This window comes from Pistacia vera, unplaced genomic scaffold (assembly GCF_008641045.1).
Source record: "Pistacia vera cultivar Batoury unplaced genomic scaffold, PisVer_v2 Contig344, whole genome shotgun sequence".
NCBI lineage: Eukaryota > Viridiplantae > Streptophyta > Magnoliopsida > Sapindales > Anacardiaceae > Pistacia > Pistacia vera.
In genome coordinates this window covers 1258832-1279995 of record NW_022196162.1, presented here as the reverse complement: position 1 = coordinate 1279995, position 21164 = coordinate 1258832, and the positions used below count along the sequence as shown (strand labels likewise).

The 21164-nt window shown below is 36.1% G+C and overlaps 1 non-coding gene across 1 annotated transcript; it reads left to right on the top strand.

The window, feature by feature from the left end:
• The first annotated feature begins 15700 nt into the window (after positions 1 to 15700).
• Positions 15701 to 15807, top strand: LOC116138948. Its single transcript, XR_004129374.1, has one exon. It is a non-coding gene; the product is annotated as a small nucleolar RNA R71 (small nucleolar RNA).
• The last annotated feature ends 5357 nt before the right edge of the window (positions 15808 to 21164 follow it).

The window sequence follows — 21164 nt, the reverse complement described above, 5'->3', positions numbered from 1 at the left end:
TATAATTTTAGATAGGAAAGTGGTGTTTTAAAAGTCTATGAATAGAAAAAATATCATTAAACCATTATTTGGGTGGGAAAAAGTTGTAACTCTTCTTGAAACTCTAATAACATGAAAGTTTAATTTATTTTCGCTTATAAAAAATAACCCACCAAAGACTAATTGGACCTAACATAAAGACTAAGGGTGGAAAAAACCGGTTAACTGGTATCTTGAATTGAACCGGTTTTTGGTTTAAAAAAAAAAATTGAACCGAAATCGGTCCGATTTCGGTTATAGTTAACCGGTTAACTGGTTTTAAACCGGTTAATTATAATGAGCTGCATTTGTTCGGCCCAATTCGGTCAAACCCTTTACTTTGGCCATTTTTTTTCCAGGTTTTTTTTAACTTGAATTAAAGTTATATTTATTGTAATTGAATAATTTGAATTCATATAATTTTAATATACATCAAGTATTAATAATTTAAAATTAAATTAGTGAAGACCTAGGGATAAATTTTTTAAAAATACGCAAAATATAAAATTATTTTTTTTTAAATTGAATTTTGGAAAATGCGCATTAGTGAAGACCTAGGGATAAATTTTTTAAAAATTGAAAAATATAAAATTATTTTTTTATTCATTAAACCGGTTTAAAAATCCGGTTCGGTTAACCGTTTTTGTTATTTTAAAAAATGGAAATCGAACCGAATATTCGGTTTAAAAAATGTGGCAAACAGAATTTTTGGACTGGTTTTGGTCCGATTTTTCAGTTCGGTCCGGTTTTTGATTTTCTTTTTCGACTCCTAATAAAGACAAATGGCTAGGGTTACCAATTCATACGTAGTGAGGTTGACCACAAAGCCGTTTAATGACTAGAATAATCAAACATCACATGCGTCAATAAAACAAATAATAAAGGATCTCATCTTTGTATACATTGCATTATTCAATGATATGATGTGTAAAATAATGTCATGTCACATGCTAAGATAAAATCAATATTTAAGTATTTAATCTATATGAGCCTAACATATCTCTTACCCAAAATCAGTTGACCTAATCAATCTTTGAGGGCTTATTTGTGAGAACGGGTGACAGGAAAATTAGTTGAGAAACCTGCCAAGTGTCATGGGCCTAGAGTTTAAATTCCGTACGACATCCCAACATCTCACTTGAGAGAGGATAAGTCCATATGCACGCCATTGATAGACTCAAGGTCTATTGGTTTCATCCTGCCATGGACTCATCAAGGAAACGGATCCAACTCTCGACTAGTTTATGAAGAGAAGACCTAATCCCTTATTCATTGTAGACTATAAAGAACGACTTCTAATGGCTCTTGCACTCCCTTTTCATAGTGCACCTCCCTCATATAGAGTCTTATAAAACATTGTCAATGTGCTAAAAGGGAACACACCTAACGTCTCGACTGTCACACTCTACGTAAGAGCTTCGAGAAATCCCTCAACCTCATATGCTCTCCACACTTGTAGCTCTTGTCATGGCGTTGTAGAACAAGGTTGTGAACATATGAAAAATGGTGAAAAATTATATAAGCCTAACCAAAAAGTTGTAATGTTTGAGCGATCACTTTATGTAGATAAAATTGTTTTTTAAAAAATAGTATGAAACGTTCATATACAATATGAAAATTGCTAGTCTGTTGAACGCTTCATATCTTGTGCACAACTTAAAATAAGAAATCAAGTTCCAAATATGTAATTCACTTTACTTTTAGTATGTCGTAGTTGCATGTCAAATGTCACTTGAAAATATTTGACATCTTACTCCCGATTAGTTTTGTGGACCACCTCATATATTAAACATGTCACTGCTTAGTGTTTGGGTGACATTCGATAAAATACGAAGGAGCCTTAACAAAGAAGAGTGTATTTGTGATAAAGAATGTTAGAACCTTTGGGTAGGATGGACTTACGATAAAATATTTAAAGCCTTTTGGTATAGTGGACTTTTGATATGCCAATTGCCTTGATACAAGAGGGGCTTATATTGAAACTACACTAGAGCCTTAAAAATTGGTAGACTTACGATAGAGTTTGTCAGAGCTTTGATTGGGGTGAACTTGTGTGAACTTGTAGCCAAAGTCTTTGGTTACGGTGAACTTGTGGGATATCATTTGTTTTAAGAAATGGTGGTCTTGTATTTGAAATATTTTGCATTACCCAAGTATCAAATATTTTTTAGCTTGTGGTATTGCATAACCTGTAAGTAAATCGATGAGTATACACAGGGGAAAACAAAAAATATTTCCCATCGATCACTCTGATTAACCCAAGATCATGCTTTGATATGTATATATTTTACATACTTAAATTGAAATAACACAGATCCAAGAAAAAATTAGATTATACCAACGTCTGGAGGCTCCGTCAATATCACTGAATGTGATTTCACTACAAATTCAAGAGTAGAATCGAACCCATGTCGCCCACATGAAAACAGTACAACAGAGACCAAAGATTAACTTTGCTAGAGTTAATACTTGGCTTTAAGCAGTATGATATTTTGGAAGAATGAAGTGAAGAGAAGAAGAGAGAATATTTCTCTCTAAAGTTCACCCACGGCCAAGAATGAGAAATTCTTTCTCAAACCTATTTTTGCTTTCCTTATATAGAAAGCAAAATATCCATTCCACCCCCAAAGTTTAGCAACAACCCAACTTATGTGGCATTACACATAGGTCCCTGTTTAGTTATTTAGTTAAATATTGATGTTAACTTCAATAATTGAATTCGTAATTTTGCTAAATTATTCCAATAATAAAATTGGACACAGGCTACAATCTCAATAAATTTAATTACACAGCAAAATTACTAATATGCCAATTCGTCCAAAAGACGAATATATCTTTCCATAGTTAACCATCCTTAAATTGTCTTCTTAGTCTGTGACTCGTAGGCTCCTCATCATACCGGCAGTGAGTAGTATCGCAATTGACACCAATCAATCGTCTCACTACACATAGACCAAGATTGGCCCCTAGCAAGACATCATGGCCACCCGATAGATTTGGATTCAACGAAATAGCTATCTATCAACGATATAGTTACCATGCAATAAAATCATTTCATCATCTGTTATCTCATCAAGACAGAGGTATAGAAATAGTGTCAACCTCAATTATCCTCGATATCTTTGTATTCAGTTACTGGACCAATGACCAGAATAATAAATTAGATTAAGCAACAACTCAATCCCGCTATAGCCACAACTTTAGTGTCATTGCCATTTATTGAATTGCACCATGAGATAACTTCTCCTGTACCTGAGAGTGATGAATCCTTTGTCGATCCACTATAGTCTTGATACACTCCTCGATGCAGCCAATCACTACCGTATTGATAGCTTTGAATAGAACTACATTGGACTAGTGTCAAACTACACCAATCGGTGCACAAGGCCCTCCGGTGATCTCAAGTCTAACGATCACATGCACCACCATTTATTAGAGGATTTGTTCCATAGACACTGGGGTTACCATCCATATGGAATCCTCTGGTGGATCAATCCAATGAATTTGCCTACAACAAGCACTCATGTGTTGCACCAGGTTGTCGGCAAACAATCTTGACAAGTGAGATCAGTCACTACCTTTCGACAAGGTTGTTCAACACTATGATAGTCTTACTGTATTATCTGTGTCCTTGGTCGGAATAATACTGGGGCTACGGACGTTTCTAGAATGGCCACCATATGTGATCATAGGGTTCTCACTATCAAGATTTGAAACACTTGATACCCTTGTCACAATTCTACCATCCTAAGGACATATATCAATATATATAACTATGATTTACATGATATAGTAGAAAAATGCCTTTTATTGATTAATAAACATTATTTCAAAGAGTCAATTCCACAATAATTGATTGGCTCTAGGGCACATACTCCAACATAACCCAAATGACAAATTATTTTAGGCTTGATATATAGAAGGAGCCTTTCTTAAGTTATAATTTTGACTTGGGTTAACATAACCCCCTAAGGTATGATATAATAATAAAATCCTCCTAAGGTTTCCAAAGTAACAAAAATTTATCTACTATTAATGAACTATTAAAATTTATTTTGTTATGAGTTAATAAATATGACTAAATTGCTCTTTTACAGTTTATTTCAATACTTAAAACTTAATGCTAGAGGATTTCTATTGATGTGTGATTTTGACACCAACGACTTCACACGTGCAAAATGCTAAGCGGATCTTAGAAGCTACACGTGATTAATTTAAGAGTTAGGATAATGTTATAGTAAAGTGTAAAGACTAAATAATAAAAGAGGTAGTAAGAATTTTATAGTGGTTTGGATGCTTAAAGCGATCCCTACATCCACTGTTTTCTTTTATATAAGTGTTCTTGGTTATTAGCCAAGTTGCAAGAGGTCGCGAGCAGTGAACAGAGGTGCAAAATCTTGGTATTCAGCCAGTCTCTTTCTCCTAGGCTGTCTTTGCTATTTGTTTTCATGAAAATTAGAGATCCCAATTTTGTGAGGGGGAGTATTCTATTTATAGCCGTTGAGTTCAAGGTAATGATTACATGTCTGCAAGTGGGTAAGTGTCGTGCAAGTCCTGCCTTGCATTTGATTGGTTGATAACTTAGGAAATATCCTTAAATTATATGCGGCTTGGGTAGGTGTGTGGACCTCATTCATTCACAGACAAAACTTGAGCTTGCTGAGTTGGTGATAGCCATATTCTCTCTATCTTAGGACGACGTGGCAGATCCTGGATGGCGCAAAGCCTTCTTGAACTCAGATTGGTGCTTGCTGATTTAAGCTTACGTCAGCCCTAATTTTTTAGGCATAACAAAAGCTCCCCGGTTCTTGAGATTCAAGGAAAGATCTTGAGAACTTCATGATTATGTCGTGACCTGATTTGTCTTCAGAAATGCTTGCTCAAACTGAAAGCTGAGAGTAATCACATCGCTGTAGATGACGTAAAGTTGACTGATTGATCTGATTAGCACACTGACTGCAGGTCGTGATCTATATCTTGAGAGTAACACAAGCGACCTGACATGATCGTTTACTGAGATCTACTGACCTAAGCTTGATCTTGTCTTGCTTCATCGGGATGTGTTTTGAACTCTAATTGTCATCCATGACTTGAAAGCACTTAGAATATTTTCTTGTTGAAAATTATGAATCATCTTGTTTGGTGTTCGAGTTCGACATGTTGAATAAATGTCTTTTTGAACGACTTCTTCAAATGTTATTTGTTGCGCTTGACACCTGGCTTGGTCAATAAAATAAACTTTATCTTACAGAAGTGTCTCTAAGTGCAATAAGTGTCAACTATAAGCATTAAATGCAAGCCATACTGAAATGACATTCCCTTTTGGTGCATTAAATGTGGATGAAGGCACATTTAATGTGGAGGAGATAATTACATTGGCGATTTACATTTTTAATAAAGAAAAGCGTCGTTTGATTTTCACGAAGCGTGAGGGTTACTCTTCATGTAGATTGATGACACGTGGTCACAATCTACGGTTGAGAGTGCGTTCCCACGCAAACATCGCTTATAAAAGAAGCTATAGCGTCATCTTCCATCCTATAAAACCCTAATTTTGCCCCAAGTTTCTAGAAAACTCAAATTTTTCAAAGAGAAAACAATGTTTTCAAACTCCAAAGAATATGTTCCTCCTCTACCAATTCATATGAACCCAACCCTACAACAGAGCACCCATCCCAACCAACCAAGAGGTACATAAATTTCTTCCTTTTTCTCCTTTTTCCATTCCTGCAAAACCTTCTTTTTTATAGTCATGGTGGTTATAGGTGTCTGGTAGGCTTAGACAGGGAGCATTTATGGGTATTGTTCGAAAGAGACACTTGAAGGCTCAAAACTTAGGGTAAAGGGTCCTAGAGGATCGTTTTAAAAGTTTTTAGGGTTTTAGGAGCTTTGACGACAATGGAAGAAAAACCAGGGTTTTTTTTACTCCTTCGAGTCATCCTATGAGGTAGATTTTTCAGGGTTTGAGTCTCCCCTAAACGTCGTACCTTTATAGACTCTAAGGGCAGCGAAGATCCTTAAGATGAGAATAACTAGAGAGGGGAGTTCACATTCACCGGGCACCTCGACAAGTCCCGGAAAGGTGATATGATCCACCGTCACAATGAACGAAATCCAAAGTGCACTGGAGCAATATGTGATCAATGTGGACGTGCACCAAAATCGGTCGTACACTACCTAGAAGCCTCCCGAGGGAATAGGTACGATCTCGTAAGCCATCTTCAAATGTGGAGTAGGGATACCCTTCCACCCCTACATTAGGTCGATCCTCAACCACTTCCAGGTTGTGCCATTCCAACTGACATCGAATGCATATATGATAGCTATCGTTATGTATATATTATTCTACGAATATGAACTTGGGGAGCCAACAACGTTGGAGCTTGCTTGCGCTTATATCTCGAAGAAGAGTAAATATAAGGACTCGTACTACCTCTCCAAATGATCAATGATTGAAGGAGGAATATTTGGTTATCCCACCAATGTAGGGGCTTATGAGACCAAATATGTTTTCTTCAAGCATGACAGTGTCTATAAATCTAAGGAACTAAGTAGGTTTTCCTTTCAAATTTCAAGTTGTGTGCCTTTTAAACTTAATTCTTTTTCAGACAATAAGTTGACAAACTTACCCTTTTTTTTTTTTTTTTTTTTTTTTTTTTTCAACTACGTTTTCTTCGTTTATTTAAATTCCTGGGATTTTTTTTTTCTTTTTTTTTTTTTTTCTTTTAAGGGTTGTCATACACTCCTCAATCATGTTTTACTTATTCAATAGCTAATGCAAAATGCATTTAATACTGTATTTTGGGAAAAAAAAAAAAGGATCCGAGCACTCATAATTTTCTCGAGAAAAAATGGTCTTAAATTTAAAAAAAAAAAAAAAAAGACACTTCAGTCTGTTACATAGTTAGACTCTTTTTGCTGACGTGTTCGTATGCCATGCAGTAGCCATGCAATCGAAGAAGTCAAAGAACTCTACGGGAATCACTTTCCCAAGGCTAAATCTAGATGCACCAGCTAGAGACCTCCAACAATGTCCCTGTAACGAGGACACAAGCTAGTTGATGCATGATTTGACAACATGCAATGTGTAGTGATGAGAATGCAAAATTTCATATTTACCCCCTTTAATGTCTAGTCTTATACTTATTTGGTGCCTAAATGTGCTCATTATTATTCTATTTTGATTTAGGATGCAAATGGAGGCGTTAAATGCAAAACGGAACTAATTAGGTGAATTCGGACAGTTTTGACATTGCTTCGTAATCTGGGCATAACTCTCTCATCCAAGCTCCGATTGAGATGATTCAAAATGGTGTGGAACCCTAAGAAAGAGATCTACAACTTTTATGTTTTGAGTTTGCAAAGGTATTCAATGCATCAAGGTTGTAATCGGGCTTGAAGTTGACGTACTTGCACTGCTGACATTCTGGAACATTCTGCCCTATCATGTAAGTCTATTAGGCAGTTTATTATTGGAAGTTTTGAAGACCTGTTGCACGCAACTTACAGCTGGAAACACCACTTTCCTATTTTACATTAGGACTTTATTTTATTTTCAATTAATCAGATTAGGTTAAATATTATTTTAGGATATTAGAATATTTTTAGGAGATTTAGTAGATATTCCAAATTCGAATTGGATATTCTTAAAAGGGGGAGAGAGATCAGATTAGAGAGACACACACCTCTCTTTCTCTCTTCTAGAATTTTTCTCTTTGAGTTTTGATTATGGCCATGAGCAGCTAAAACTTTTATAACTTGGTTGAAGGAAACGGAGGCCTTGGAATCAATAAACTGTGAGATCTAATCTGTTTTTTTTAGTGTTCAATATATGTTTTGAGTATTGGATATTCTTCCATGCCTGTTTTCATGATTGTTTCATTTAATTACTAGGAGGCCTACTAGTTTATTATTTGTTGCAATCTATTGCTTAATTAGATATCAAATCCGTAATTGTTTGATCCCTTTAATTCGTGAGTAAATAAGGGTTAAGAATTTGTTGCGTCAGGAATTATTAATTCTTAAGAAGAACATTCGACTGAATTAAATACAACAGCTTGTGTTTGTGTTGTTCAGCTTCATCGATCTCTCTAGTTCTTAAGGCTGCTACTAGACTAAACCTTTAGCGCTTGTCTAGGGTTGTTTAGTATTAAGATTAATTAGATCGTTTGTTTCCTAATTAACTACAACCAAGAAGAGATAGGAAAATAGTTCTAACGGTGAATATTCAAGGTATGAATTGATTTATATTTGCATTGATGATCAGTTTAAAATTCTGATGGTGGATGTTGACTTAGACCAAGGTTTGTTATTTTGATTGATAATTTAATTTGAATTGTTTTTTTTCCTGAAATTGTTTCTGTTTTACTCAAACCCCCCCTAGCCTTGTTCACGTAACATAAAACTCAGCTAGACACTCTCCGTGGGAATGATCATTACTCACACTACTACATGTGTTTTTAGGTTTTAATCTTGGTTGCCTACGACAGCACACCATGTAGCAAGTGCACTAGTTGCAAAAGTAATAAAATGATGAGAAGAGTATCGTTCCCATGAGGATTGCGTGTTAAGTACTAAATTTCCTAGTTTTGTAACTAGTTGAAGAGCACGAACATTGTTGGATTTGCGGGAGACAATAAAAGCAGTAATTAACACAAAATCAATAACGTAAATTAAAATCTAACTAATTAAGAAAATATCAACTAATTATGAAAATATCAATTCAAGACAAAGAGGTTAGGGTTTCGACTTCACTAGGTTGATTTAATCAACGGTTGTTGTTGCCTTTAAACTCAAATGCAAGGATTATAAATCGGACACCCTATTCTGCAGAATATACCTTCTCAGGCTATACTCTCCTACTTATCCCTATTAAGCTTCCGCATCCAACAAAAATGAAGATTAACAGTTCCAAGTCTATTAAGCCAAATGGAATCCTAAAGTGATTTCATAGATCTCTGAACCTATCTCTGGCGTTCATTTAATCTATGACATTTACTCTAAGAGGCTAACACATGAATCACTTCTCAGTCTCATCATGCTCAACATTTAATTGAACTAGAGAAAACTCAACATTCAATTGCATTAAGAACAATAATAAATACAAAATCCAAGCAATAGAACATAAAAACATCTATTTATAGATTAAACCATTGTAATCCAAGTTAGATCAAAACCCTAACCCAAAAGTGAGTTAGTTCATATTCAAATTAAAGAAAATCGGAATATATACTATAAGTAAAGAGTTCAACATGCTAAAACAGTAAGAAAAGAATGAAATCTTCCCTAATTGAAGACCCAAAATGCTTCCAATCTCTAATTTCTTCCTTTTCTTTCCTAAAAATCACAAACTCCCTACAAAATGAGCTAAGGCTCTCTTAAATAGTCGGCCAAAACCCTAGGATTCTAATCTAATACAATTAAAATGCAACATTTTACAAACAGAAAATTTGCAGTTTTTGCCGCGGCATCGAGTTGAATTCTTGTTGAACCATTTGACCCGAGGCTAGCTTGCCGTGGCATCAAATTATCTTCGCCGTGGCAAGCTTTGCTGAACTTTTATGCAATTATGAAACTGCCTTCCGCTTGCTTCTTCGCTTGAGTCTTTGATCTTCGCGATCCCCGATAGGAACAAGCTTCATAGTGCTTCCAATCCGCATCAAAATTCCCCCGATTCCTGAATTTCTCTTGATTCCGGGTCCAGAAACTCAGTTTTGCTCGGTTTTGCTCCAATTGTATGTTTTGGCTTGAAACGTAAAAAAATACAAATTTAAGTTGCAATTCAGGCACAAAAATTAATAAGAAGTATCCAAAATCCTACCAAAAAGTATAGAAAATACAGTATAATCCTAAGATTATCAAATACCCCTAAACTTAAGGTATGCTCATCCTTGAGCATCAGGCACAAAATGAGACTAAAGAAAAACAACAAAATGAAAACAAATTGAGGAAGGTAGCGGAAAATTTAAAATCAAAATCAAACACAAAAGAGATGCCTAGAATTGATTGCAAATGCAAGTCTAAAAAATTGTTGAAACATTATTACAAGAAAATGCTTAACACTTCAAGAAGTTATACATTGATTGACTATCTTTCTCTATCGGTCCCCTAAGTAGGTAATCCCCACTTCAATCCACTTTCGGACTTCCTAGACTATTTTATGCAGAAATGTAAAGTTTATCAAATGGTGGTAGACTCCATAAGTCTAAGTATCGAACTACTCTTCACTAATGTGGACTAGACATCACTAAGGATCAAAAGGTCTTTGCAAGCTTGTAATGTTAGGCTCGGGTAGTGGGCTCCAAGGAAAAGGATAAGATAATCAAAGTAGGAGAACTTGGTTTTCCTCATGCAAACACTAAGAGCTACATCAATCTCCACTTTCTTTCTCAACCACCGATCAAAGTGTCAGCCATTTTTCAACCTTCAAACTTATGCATTTCTTATTTTTGATTTTGAATTGAACTAGATATATATATATATTTTAAACTTAATATTGACAACATTGAGGTCTATTGCCTCTTCTTCTTGCCCTTTTTGCAACCCCCAAACTTAGAATTTTGGTCCATCAATTATTCACACACCTCTCCAAGCTCTTTTGTGTCATACACTAGGTCCATAATTCTCCTAAAGGGTATGATAAAGTGTTTAGGGTATAGGGATTGGACAATTTATGATAATCTCATAAGGCTCAAATGGGTGACTAGGGAAAGATTCATTCATGGGTCGGCTGGAAAGGCTCAAACATTCCGAAAAATGCCTAAATCATTTCCTCAACAATGTCTAACTCTAGAATTTCGCCTCAAATACTTCTTAAATAGGTTCTAGAGTCCACAAACATTATCAAGACTTCACCTAACCACATAAAATGTTTCTAAGCATTCCGAAAGAATGAAAATGGTGGTCGAACCACTCAACGAACCTCAAGCTAAATCAAGTCAACCAACCTAAACTTGAAGCAATGCTTCGCATTTTCTATAAATAATATCCCAACAATCAAAATCTCATCATGGACTTATGCAAATCATCTAGGAAACAAAAATAACACAAACAAACTAAATCAACACACAACCCAAAAACAGTAAAACACATAAAGATAAAAGTCAATTAAAACATGCAAAAATTTCCAAAATTTTTCTCTACCCCCAAAACAGAAAATGACATTGTCCTCAATGTCAATCAATAATGAACATAGGAGTAAAAAAAAAAAAAAATGAACTTAAGGTAGGAGAGACTCCCCTAATTAATCCGTGAAGATAGAAGTGAGCTCAAATTTGGAGATCCCTTCATTGTCTTCTTCATCAGTGATATCTGTCAAAACACATAAACTCAAGGGTCCAAAATGTGTTAGAAAACCTCACAGATTATGGAAAAATTACATCTCATTCTGAAACCCTAGCAAACTAAACCTAAAACCTAAGAATGAAAAACAAACTAAACGTAAAAACAAGAAATAACTAAGTTTTACTTGTACAAAAATAAAACTAAATGTATTTCTGGCTTCATTCATCTTCATCCATGGCATCATTATGAATTTGATATTCCTCTTCCTCTTGCCAATCTTGCCATTGGAAATTGGCTAAATTAATGCCCAGATTGGAGCAGCACTTGTATTGCATCTCGTACAACATAAAGGTCTGATCTACCATCCAATCTTGAAGTCTTTCCATTCTGTCCATCTTTTTCAGGATTTGTTGTAACAACTCTTTTGTCATGGATGATGGAGCAGGTGCTGTGGTAGTGGTTGTGGTTCCTGGTCTTTTTGAGCTTGAATTGGCTCCTCTAATGGTAGGTCTATCTTGGAGCTTATGAAAATAGACTTGGTCGAGGATTAGGGCAAGATGACGAAGTGGTTCATCATCTGCCTTCTTGAGTCCAACTTTCATACAAATCTTAGTGATGAGATGTGGGAAGGCAAAGCTAGCTCTCACTAGTTTGGCTACATGCCTTATATTCTCTATTATGATTTCACCCACATCCATCTTTATTCCAATGGCAATGGCATAAAGTAAGACTGCTCTCTCTAAATCCACTGAACTATAGTGTGTTTTTGGAATCAACCTCGCACAGATAAAGTATTGCCAAATTCTAGCCATGACCGTCAAATCAGTCCCTTTTAAGCTTCTCCTTCCCTTCTTCGAGAAATCCCAAGAGGTACATGGCTTTGCTATAACCTTAATTATTTCATCATAATCAATCTCCTTAGCCTTGAATTCTACATACTTATCACGTTCAATTGGATTAATCTCATACAATTCATTGATGATCTTTGCACTAAATGGCACCTTTATACCCCTCACATACATGTGCCCAGGATCACACTCAAGGAAGTTCGCGTAAAACTCTCTTACAATGGGCTCTGCGGCTAGATGCTTAGGTTCTAGCAGAAAGGTTTCCCAATCTCTCCTTTTGACCCAATCTTCCGCACAGATATTGGTCAACCCTCTCTCGGCAATAAAACCCTTGTCTTTGCTCTGAATGGCTACTCCATATCACTGCCTAGCCTTATCGTTCACAAACCTATTATCAACATGCTTGCCCTTACCCTTTGGAACAGTTTTGAGTGGCATTTTCTCTCAATAAAATTCTCTACAATCTACTACCAAAATCAGTGATTCAACTCCCAAATCCAACACTACTGCACACTTCTCACAACCTAAAATTCAATTCCTCACTTCACCCTTTAACTTTCGAAATCTATAATCACACCCCAAAATCACCAAACTTACAAATGCACTCAACCAACTTCACAAGTACACACCTAAACTTCCTCAACACAAACAATTCAAACTCCACAATTCGCAACTCAAATCTACCTCACAATTCGCAACAATTCACACTTAAGCAATTCAATCAATTGTCAAACCTAAAGCATTTAAAGAACCAAAATTAATTGAATACAAAGCTAGATAACATGAATTCATACCTCCCCCACCATGGATTCACCTTGAATTTTGCCAATTTCCGCTCAAATTGCAAGATTACCAATTTTTAGAAAACCTAGGGTTTCTTCACTTTCTTCAATAATTTGCAAAATTCTTGAAAAGACAAGGTGATTGGATGTTTATGGGAGTTCTAGAGTGGAGAAGGGTGCAAAATTTGACAGGGAAGGCTTAGGAATTGAAAATGAAAATCTTTTGTTCTTGGAAGCTTTTTGGACACTTGTGAAAAATGAGAGACTGACGCGAGTTTATATAGAAAATGGGTTTCACCGCAGTGAAGTTCTTGAATTTCTGGTGTGAACTGCTCGATGCCGCGGTGAAGTATTTTTCTTACTGTAGCGAAATTCTTGAATTTCCTTAATGATCACAATGTGTACATTGCCGCGGCGAAAATCATTCCTTGCCATGGCGAAATTCTTGAATTCCTTAATGATCACAGTGTGTACATTGCTGCGGTGAAAATATTCTTTTGCCGCAGTGAAGTTTAGAAATTAAAAAATCACACATTTGGCACTGTATACGTTGACACGGCGATATTATTCTTTTGCCGTGACAAAGTCTGGAAAAATTTTCTTCATGCCAAATTTTGATCATTCCCCTGAAACACAAAAAGGAAAACGAAATTAAGCTATTTCCTAAGTCAGATAACACATAAACAAATGTAAAACAACACAAAATGAGATCACTTGGGTTCCCTCTCAAGAAGTGCTTGTTCATAGTCAGAAGCTTGACTTTCTCAAGTCATTCGTTTTAGGATTCGAGCATTCTCATCGACACCTTTTCGATATTTTAACTTTCCATTAGCATTCTTGAACTGAGAAGGTGTTGAAGTGATCTCTCGGTTAGCATTCTTTTTTAGCCCCACTTTCGTCTTGCATGATCTTATACCTAAATCTTTACAATTTCGTCCCTTGTGAAGACATTTGCTTGATTGTGGCTCGTCTAGGTATGTTGTGTAAACTTTTGGTTTATGATCTTCTTCTTCGATTTGCTCTGACTTGACCATGCATTCCTTAAATGGCGATTTAGGATCATCAATCTTGGAAGTTTTAATTGCCGGCTGATCCACTGAGTCAATTTTGAAACATGATTCTTGCTTCGATGGAAATTTTAGAGTCTCAAGGACGTTGAATGTCACTTCTTCGCCTTGCACCCTCATGATCAACTTCCCTTCTTGTACATCAATTAAGGCTCTTCCTGTAGCAAGAAATGGTCATCTCAAGATAAGAGGTATCTCCTTGTCTTCTTCCATATCCAACACAAAAAAGTCTGCCGGAAATATAAATTTATCCACCTTAACCAGTACATCTTCAATAATGCCCCTTGGATGCTTGATGGATCTATCTGCAAGCTGCAAGGATATGGTTGTAGGCTTCACTTCACTAATCCCTAGTTTCCTGAAACTAGAAAAAGGCATTAGATTAATACTAGCACCCAGATCACATAAAACTCTATCAAATGTAATATCTCATATGACACAAGGGATAGTGAAACTCCCTGGATCTTTTAGTTTTGGTGGTAGCTTCTTTTGCAGAATGGCACTGCACTCTTCTGTAAGCATCATTGTTTCTTCCTCTTCCAACTTTCTTTTGTTTGACAAAATTTCCTTGAGGAACTTGGCATAGCTTGGCATCTGTTGCAAGGCATCTGCAAAAGGAATTTTAATGTGCAGTTTTTTAAATACATCAAGGAATTTCGTGAATTGCTTATCCTGATTTTGTTTTCTAAGCCTCTGAGGAAAAGGAACAGGAGGGGTATGATGTGCCAACTTCGGTGGTATCTTAGGAAATGACAATTTTTCCTTCTTTTATTTTGGCATCTTTTCCCTCTTTGATTCTTCTTTTCTAGGACTTGTTGGCTTCTCCTCAACAATAATTTCTTCCTCGATTTCTTCATCGGACTCTTCCTTTTCTTTTGGTGGGTTCTCATCTTTCCCTTTTTGTTCAACCTTTTCCAAGACTATTCCACTTCTTAAAGTTATTGCATTTACTTGTTCATGTGAATTTGTCACTGTGTTACTTGGCAGGGAGCCTTGAGGTCGCTCATTCAACTTTTTGGCTATTTGACCCATTTGTACTTCCAAGTTTGGAATCGATGCCCCTTGGTTTCTGAAATTCGCCCTCATCTCACTCATAAAACCTGTGGTCTCTTGCATGAACTTCCCGAACATATCCTCCAATTTCGTCACTCTTTGATCCCATGGTTGATGGTTCACCCCTACTTGATTGTTTGGCACTGTTCTTTGATTCCATTGATTATTCTTATTGCCCTAGGACAAGTTTGGATGATTTCTCCAACCAAGATTGTACATGTTAGAGAAAAGATTGTTCTGTTGTATTTGATTCCCAACCAAATAGTTGACTTGTTTTGATGATGAGGACGTTACACCAAAATTGTTCCCCACTTAGCATTTAATGCTCACATGAATACCTGCACAAAAATCACATGTTACTTAAGGTGTTTGAATTGAATTTACTTGCATACCTCCTAATTGTTTCTGAAGTTTTGTTAGTTGGGTTGAAATGGCTATGTAAGTATCAACTTCATGAATACCCATAGACTTCTTTGGATGAATTCTTTCATTGGATCTTTGATAGTTGTTACTTACCAGGACTTCAAGTAACTCATAAGCTTCTTCAGGTGTCTTGTTTTGCAATGCTCCTCTAGATGCTGCATCCACCATTGTTTACACATTTATCAACAAATCATTATAGAAGGTTTGGACTTGCATCCAAATAGGCAAACCATGGTATAGACACTTTCTCAATAGTTCCTTATATCTCTCCCATGCTTCATAAAGTGACTCGTTCTCTTCCTGTAGAAATGATGTGATATTGTTTCTCATCTTTACAGATTTTGCTGGTGGGAAGTATTTAGTCAAGAACCGTTGTTCCAATTCATTCCAGGTGGCGATTGTTCCTATTGGTAGTGTCATTAACCGTCCCTTTGCTTTATCTCTCAATGAAAAGGGGAATAATCTTAACCTGATGGCATCATTTGACACTCCATTTGCCTTAAATGTGTCGTATATCTCTAAGAAGTTTACAATGTGTGAATTTGGATCTTCCTTTGCATCTCCCCCAAATTGTACTAATTGTTGGATCATTTGGATGATTGCCGGCTTTATTTCAAAATTTTTGGCTTGCATCGGTAGTCTAGTGATACTTGGACCACTACCATCAATTGAGGGCATTGAGAATTCCCTCAAAGTTCTATTTTCAACCATTTCAATAACTATTGCTTCTCGTTTTCTTCTCTCTCTGATAAGTCTTCTGACAGTTTTTTCTATCTCTGAATCAATGGGAACCATTAGATGTTGTCTTGCTCTTCGCGTAAACTACACAAGACAGAAAGAGAGCATGAGATCACAAGTGAATGAAAAGAAACACAAAATTAAACTAAAACTAATTAAAACAAAAATTAAACTCCAATCTAGTGAAAACTAGAAAACTTCAAAATTGACATTAAATCAATCCCCGGCAACGGCACCAAAAACTTGACGCGTGATTTGACAACATCAAATGTGTAGCAAGTGCATTAGTCACAAAAGTAATAAAATGATGAGAAGAGTATCGTTCCCACGAGGATTGCGTGTTAAGTACTAAATTTCCTAGTTTTGTAACTAGTTGAAGAGCACGAAGATTGTTGGATTTGCGAGAGACAATGAAAGAAGTAATTTCACAAAATCAATAACGTAAATTAAAATCTAACTAATTAAGAAAATATCAACTAATTATGAAAATATCAATTCAAGACAAAGAGGTTAGGGTTTCAACTTCACTAGGTTACTCTGATTTAATCTACGGTTGCTGTTGCCTTTAAACTCACATGCAAGGATTATAAATCGAACACCCTATTCTGTAGAATATACCTTCTCAGGATTAACGCCCACATATTATATTTCCCAAGTATACTAGCTAGAAAGAGTTACCACATTAGGCTATACTCTCCTACTTATCCCTATTAAGCTTCCGTACCCAACAAAAATGAAGATTAACAGTTCCAAGTCTATTAAGCCAAATGGAATCCTAAAGTGATTTCATAGATCTCTGAACCTATCTCTAGTGTTCATTTAATCTATGGTATTTACTCTAAGAGGCTAACACATGTATCACTTCTCAGTCTCATCATGCTAAACATTTAATTGAACCAAAGAAAACTCAACATTCAATTGCATTAAGAACAAGAATAAATACAAAATCCAAGCAATAGAACTTAAAAACAATATCTATTTATAGATTAAACCATTGTAATCCAAGTTAGATCAAAACCCTAACCCAAAAGTGAGTTAGTTCATATTCAAATTAAAGAAAATCGGAATATATACTATAAGTAAAGAGTTCAACATGCTAAAACAGTAAGAAAAGAATGAAATCTTCCTTAATTGAAAACCCAAAATGCTTCCAATCTCCAATTTCTTCCTTTTCTTTCCTAAATATCACGAACTCCCTACAAAATGAGCTAAGGCTTTCTTAAATAGTCGGCCAAAACCCTAGGATTCTAATCCAATACAATTAAAACGCAACGTTTTACAAACAGAAAATTTGTAGTTTTTGTCACGGCGAAGAATAACTTTCGCCGCGGCATCGAGTTGAATTTTTCCTGAACATCTGACCCAAGGCTAGCTTGCCGCGGCATCGAATTATCTTTGCCGAGGCAAGCTTTGCTGAACTTTTCTGTAATTATGAAACTGCCCTCTGCTTGCTTCTTCGCTTGAGTCTTTGATCTTCGCGATCCCCGATAGGAACAAGCTTCATAGTGCTTCCAATTCGCATCAGAATTCCCCCGATTCCTGAATTTCTCTTGATTCCAGGTCTAGAAAATCAATTTTGCTCGGTTTTGGTCCAACTGCATGTTTTGGCTTGAAACATAAAATATACGAATTTAAGTTGCAATTCAGGCAGAAAACTTAATAAGAAGTATCGAAAATCCTACTAAAAAGAATAGAAAATATAGTATAATCCTAGGATTATCACTAGTGCCGAAAGGTAACCAATTGTTGAGCAACGTGAAGAAGCTCCCCAGCCTCTTTCTGCTCACCCAATGAAGAAGAAAACCATGGCCTCGAGGAAAAGGAAAACAATAACAACTGAAGCATCTAAGTCTGAGTCAGATGACTTCGGAATATTGTTAGGCGGGCTGCAACCTACCCAACTTCCTACCTCGAAGGTCGCCTCAAAAGGCGCCATTCGCAAAGGAAAGAATGTCTGACCACTAAAGAGGAAGCTGGTCGAGAGCAAAACGAAGAAGTCCCCACCATAGAAGGTTGATAAGAGCTTGAATGTTGATATTTTGTTAGTGATTTAATTGGTTTATTTATGGAAAAATGTGCTTAAAGTGTGGAATTTGGATTATTTCTTTCATAAACACCATTTATGGGATCACGGGTGCACTTTAAGTGTTTTCAGGCTCAAACAGGTTGTTAAAGGGAAAAGAATGATATCGATGTATTCCCGAGCGTTAGGAACAAACGGCACAAGAATCAGGGTCGAAATGAGGGAGTTGTGGTACGTCGAAGATGTTACGGAAAATTGGAAATTCTCATCATGAGTATGCCTCGATGTTTCTATCATAACTTGAGCTATAGAAGTCGGAATTTGACGATTATGGTGGTGTGGGAAGCTATCAAAGAGCTACAAATGTTTGTATGATTACTTCATCTAATTCTGAAGTTTACATATGCTTTGTATAGAAGGAACGATCGCCGCGGCGATCATTCTTACGCCGCGGCGATGGGTCACGGGTTTGTGTTAATTCATTACCTAATCCGAATCTGAATGGGCAAGTTTTCTAATTTTTCCTAAGCATGACCATAACCCTAGGGATATAAAAGAGAGTTGTTAAGAAGTTAAAAGGGGATTTTTGAAGAAGGAAAAAGGACGGCCACTACTTTGGAGATCGGAATTCTTGTGATTTCGTTCACAAATTAGAGAAGTGTTTCTATTTTCCGTTCTTGGAACTCATGTTATTCAATATAATGGTTGTTTTCATTACTTTATTTAGAACTAATTCTCTTTCTAGGGCTAAAGATGTAGCCCAATTTATGAATATGTGTTGACTTTATTGTTGTTAATTCTTATTGAGCATTAATTCTAAGTTTTATATGTGTGTAATGCTTTAATTCTTAAGGATCGAGAGTTGAATGATATCATGGGTTGGGTTGAGATCGAGAGATGAAACCTAATTTGTCTAAGGTAATAAAACCATAGATGAGCGAACGCTAGAGAAGGTTACCGCGATCTGTGAGGCTCGGGAAATTACTAGATTTAATGATCTCTTAGCTCCTAAAATCCATTAGGAGATAACTTGGGTTGTTGCTTAAGGGTTAATTTGCTAATTGCTCGAGAGAGAGTTAGTGGAATATTAGGGGATTTGGCTTTTAGAATAGGCTTAATTAGGTTAACAACAAATATCAATACATAGGATTAAATTGGTGCGAAATCTATGCCCTAGGTTTAGTCATATTGATTTTTACTTCAAAGTATTTACAAGTTCTACTTTTATTCAGTACTTAATTTTTAGTTGTTAGTTTATTTACTTTTTCATTAAATTCATTCTTAAACTTCAGTTTAATCAAATAGCAATAGAATATAATAGTTTGGTACTTGGTAGGTAGTTCCCTTGGGATTCGACACTCGTTTACTCGAGTTTTACTACTTGCACGATTTCGTACACTTGCGAATAGCCTGTCAAAGGTCAAGATCAATCTATGCTAGACCTTTTGGGGTAGATGCCAAACCATATAAGGCCAATGGTCTTCATTGTTCTGGAGTGCCAACTGGCATCAACCTTTGAGAGGTACTTAGCCTCTTGTCATTCTAACCTGGTGGCCACTACACTCCAAATGCAAAGCCAGGTAAAACAAACCTTTCTCCTTGTAAACTCTTTTATATTGGTCAAACTCCTTAGCTTTTTTTTTTTTTAAAAAGAAAAAAATAACTCTTTGTCCCTTTCTTTTGTAGTCTCTGTTTGCCCTGAACATTGCTCACAACAAAATGAAGATCAATTCTGGTGGAAAACTTCATGAAATGAAGGAGGAGGTTTCCAAATCGAAGCAATCCCTTGCGACCTCAACGAAGCCGCAAGCAATGCTTAGGTTCAAGCGAGCACATATCTGGCAGAAAGGGACTTTGCTCGGTGAACAGTAGAGTTCCAAAAGCATGAGCTTTAAAAGAAGGACAACGACACCAAAGAGCTCCAGTTGACAATAACGAAGCTCACCAAAGATTTGAATCAAAGAGAAAAGGGGCTGCAAGAAAGCATAAATCGCGAGAAGGCAATAAAGAACTGAGTTGTGGGAAAACACAAAAAATAAAAGAAAAGCAAAGACACAGAGCTGGAGATGGCTCATGGGCGAATCACTTCGTTGATAGAGCAGATGAAGCAACTGAATAGTGAGATGGAAAGAAAAACTAGTCATTGGGCATTGCAAGTTATTCATAGCTTACGATTGAACAATCCAAACTTTGATATTTCTAACCTTCCCGAAGAGTATTAGATAACACTTACATCAATGCAATCTGTGGACAAACAGGAAGATCGAGAATCCGCCCAAGAGGAAGATCAACAAGAAATAGAAAACCCTGAAGATCAAGCAACCGACCCCGAGGTCGTAGCAACCAAAGTCAGGGATCTTAAAGTTCAAGACAAATGATCAACCTCTCTTCCTCTTATTCTCAAAAAGTCTTTTTTATTTCTTTTCGCTTTCTTTTGTAGCTCATTGGCCGTTCATATACATATTTTGAAAATTTATAAATAGACTTTTGAGCATTTGTGATAGCACTTTTATAGTTTAAGTACTTCACAAAACAAATATAGCTTTTCTTATCATAAAACTTGTAAAACATTGTAAGTAATAAGATTATTAAAACTTGAGATTATGACACAAGTAATTCTTGAAGAAGAAATGGGATAATCTTATTCATGATATTTACAAGTAAAATAGATAGCATAAGCTATACAAGAGTTTAGAATTACTGATAATAAGGGCGTAGATGCTTAGCATTTCAAGCTCACGGTACTTTAGAACTATTAAGCCTTTTGAGATGATATGTTCTAAGTCATATCACCTTAGCGACACGATATGAACCTTCCTAGTTAGGGCCCAATACCCCTACGCTTGGTTCCTTTATTCTGAGAATAACTTTTTTGAGGACCAGGTCGTCAACCTGGAAGTCTCTTCTTCTAACTTTAGAGTCAAAGAAT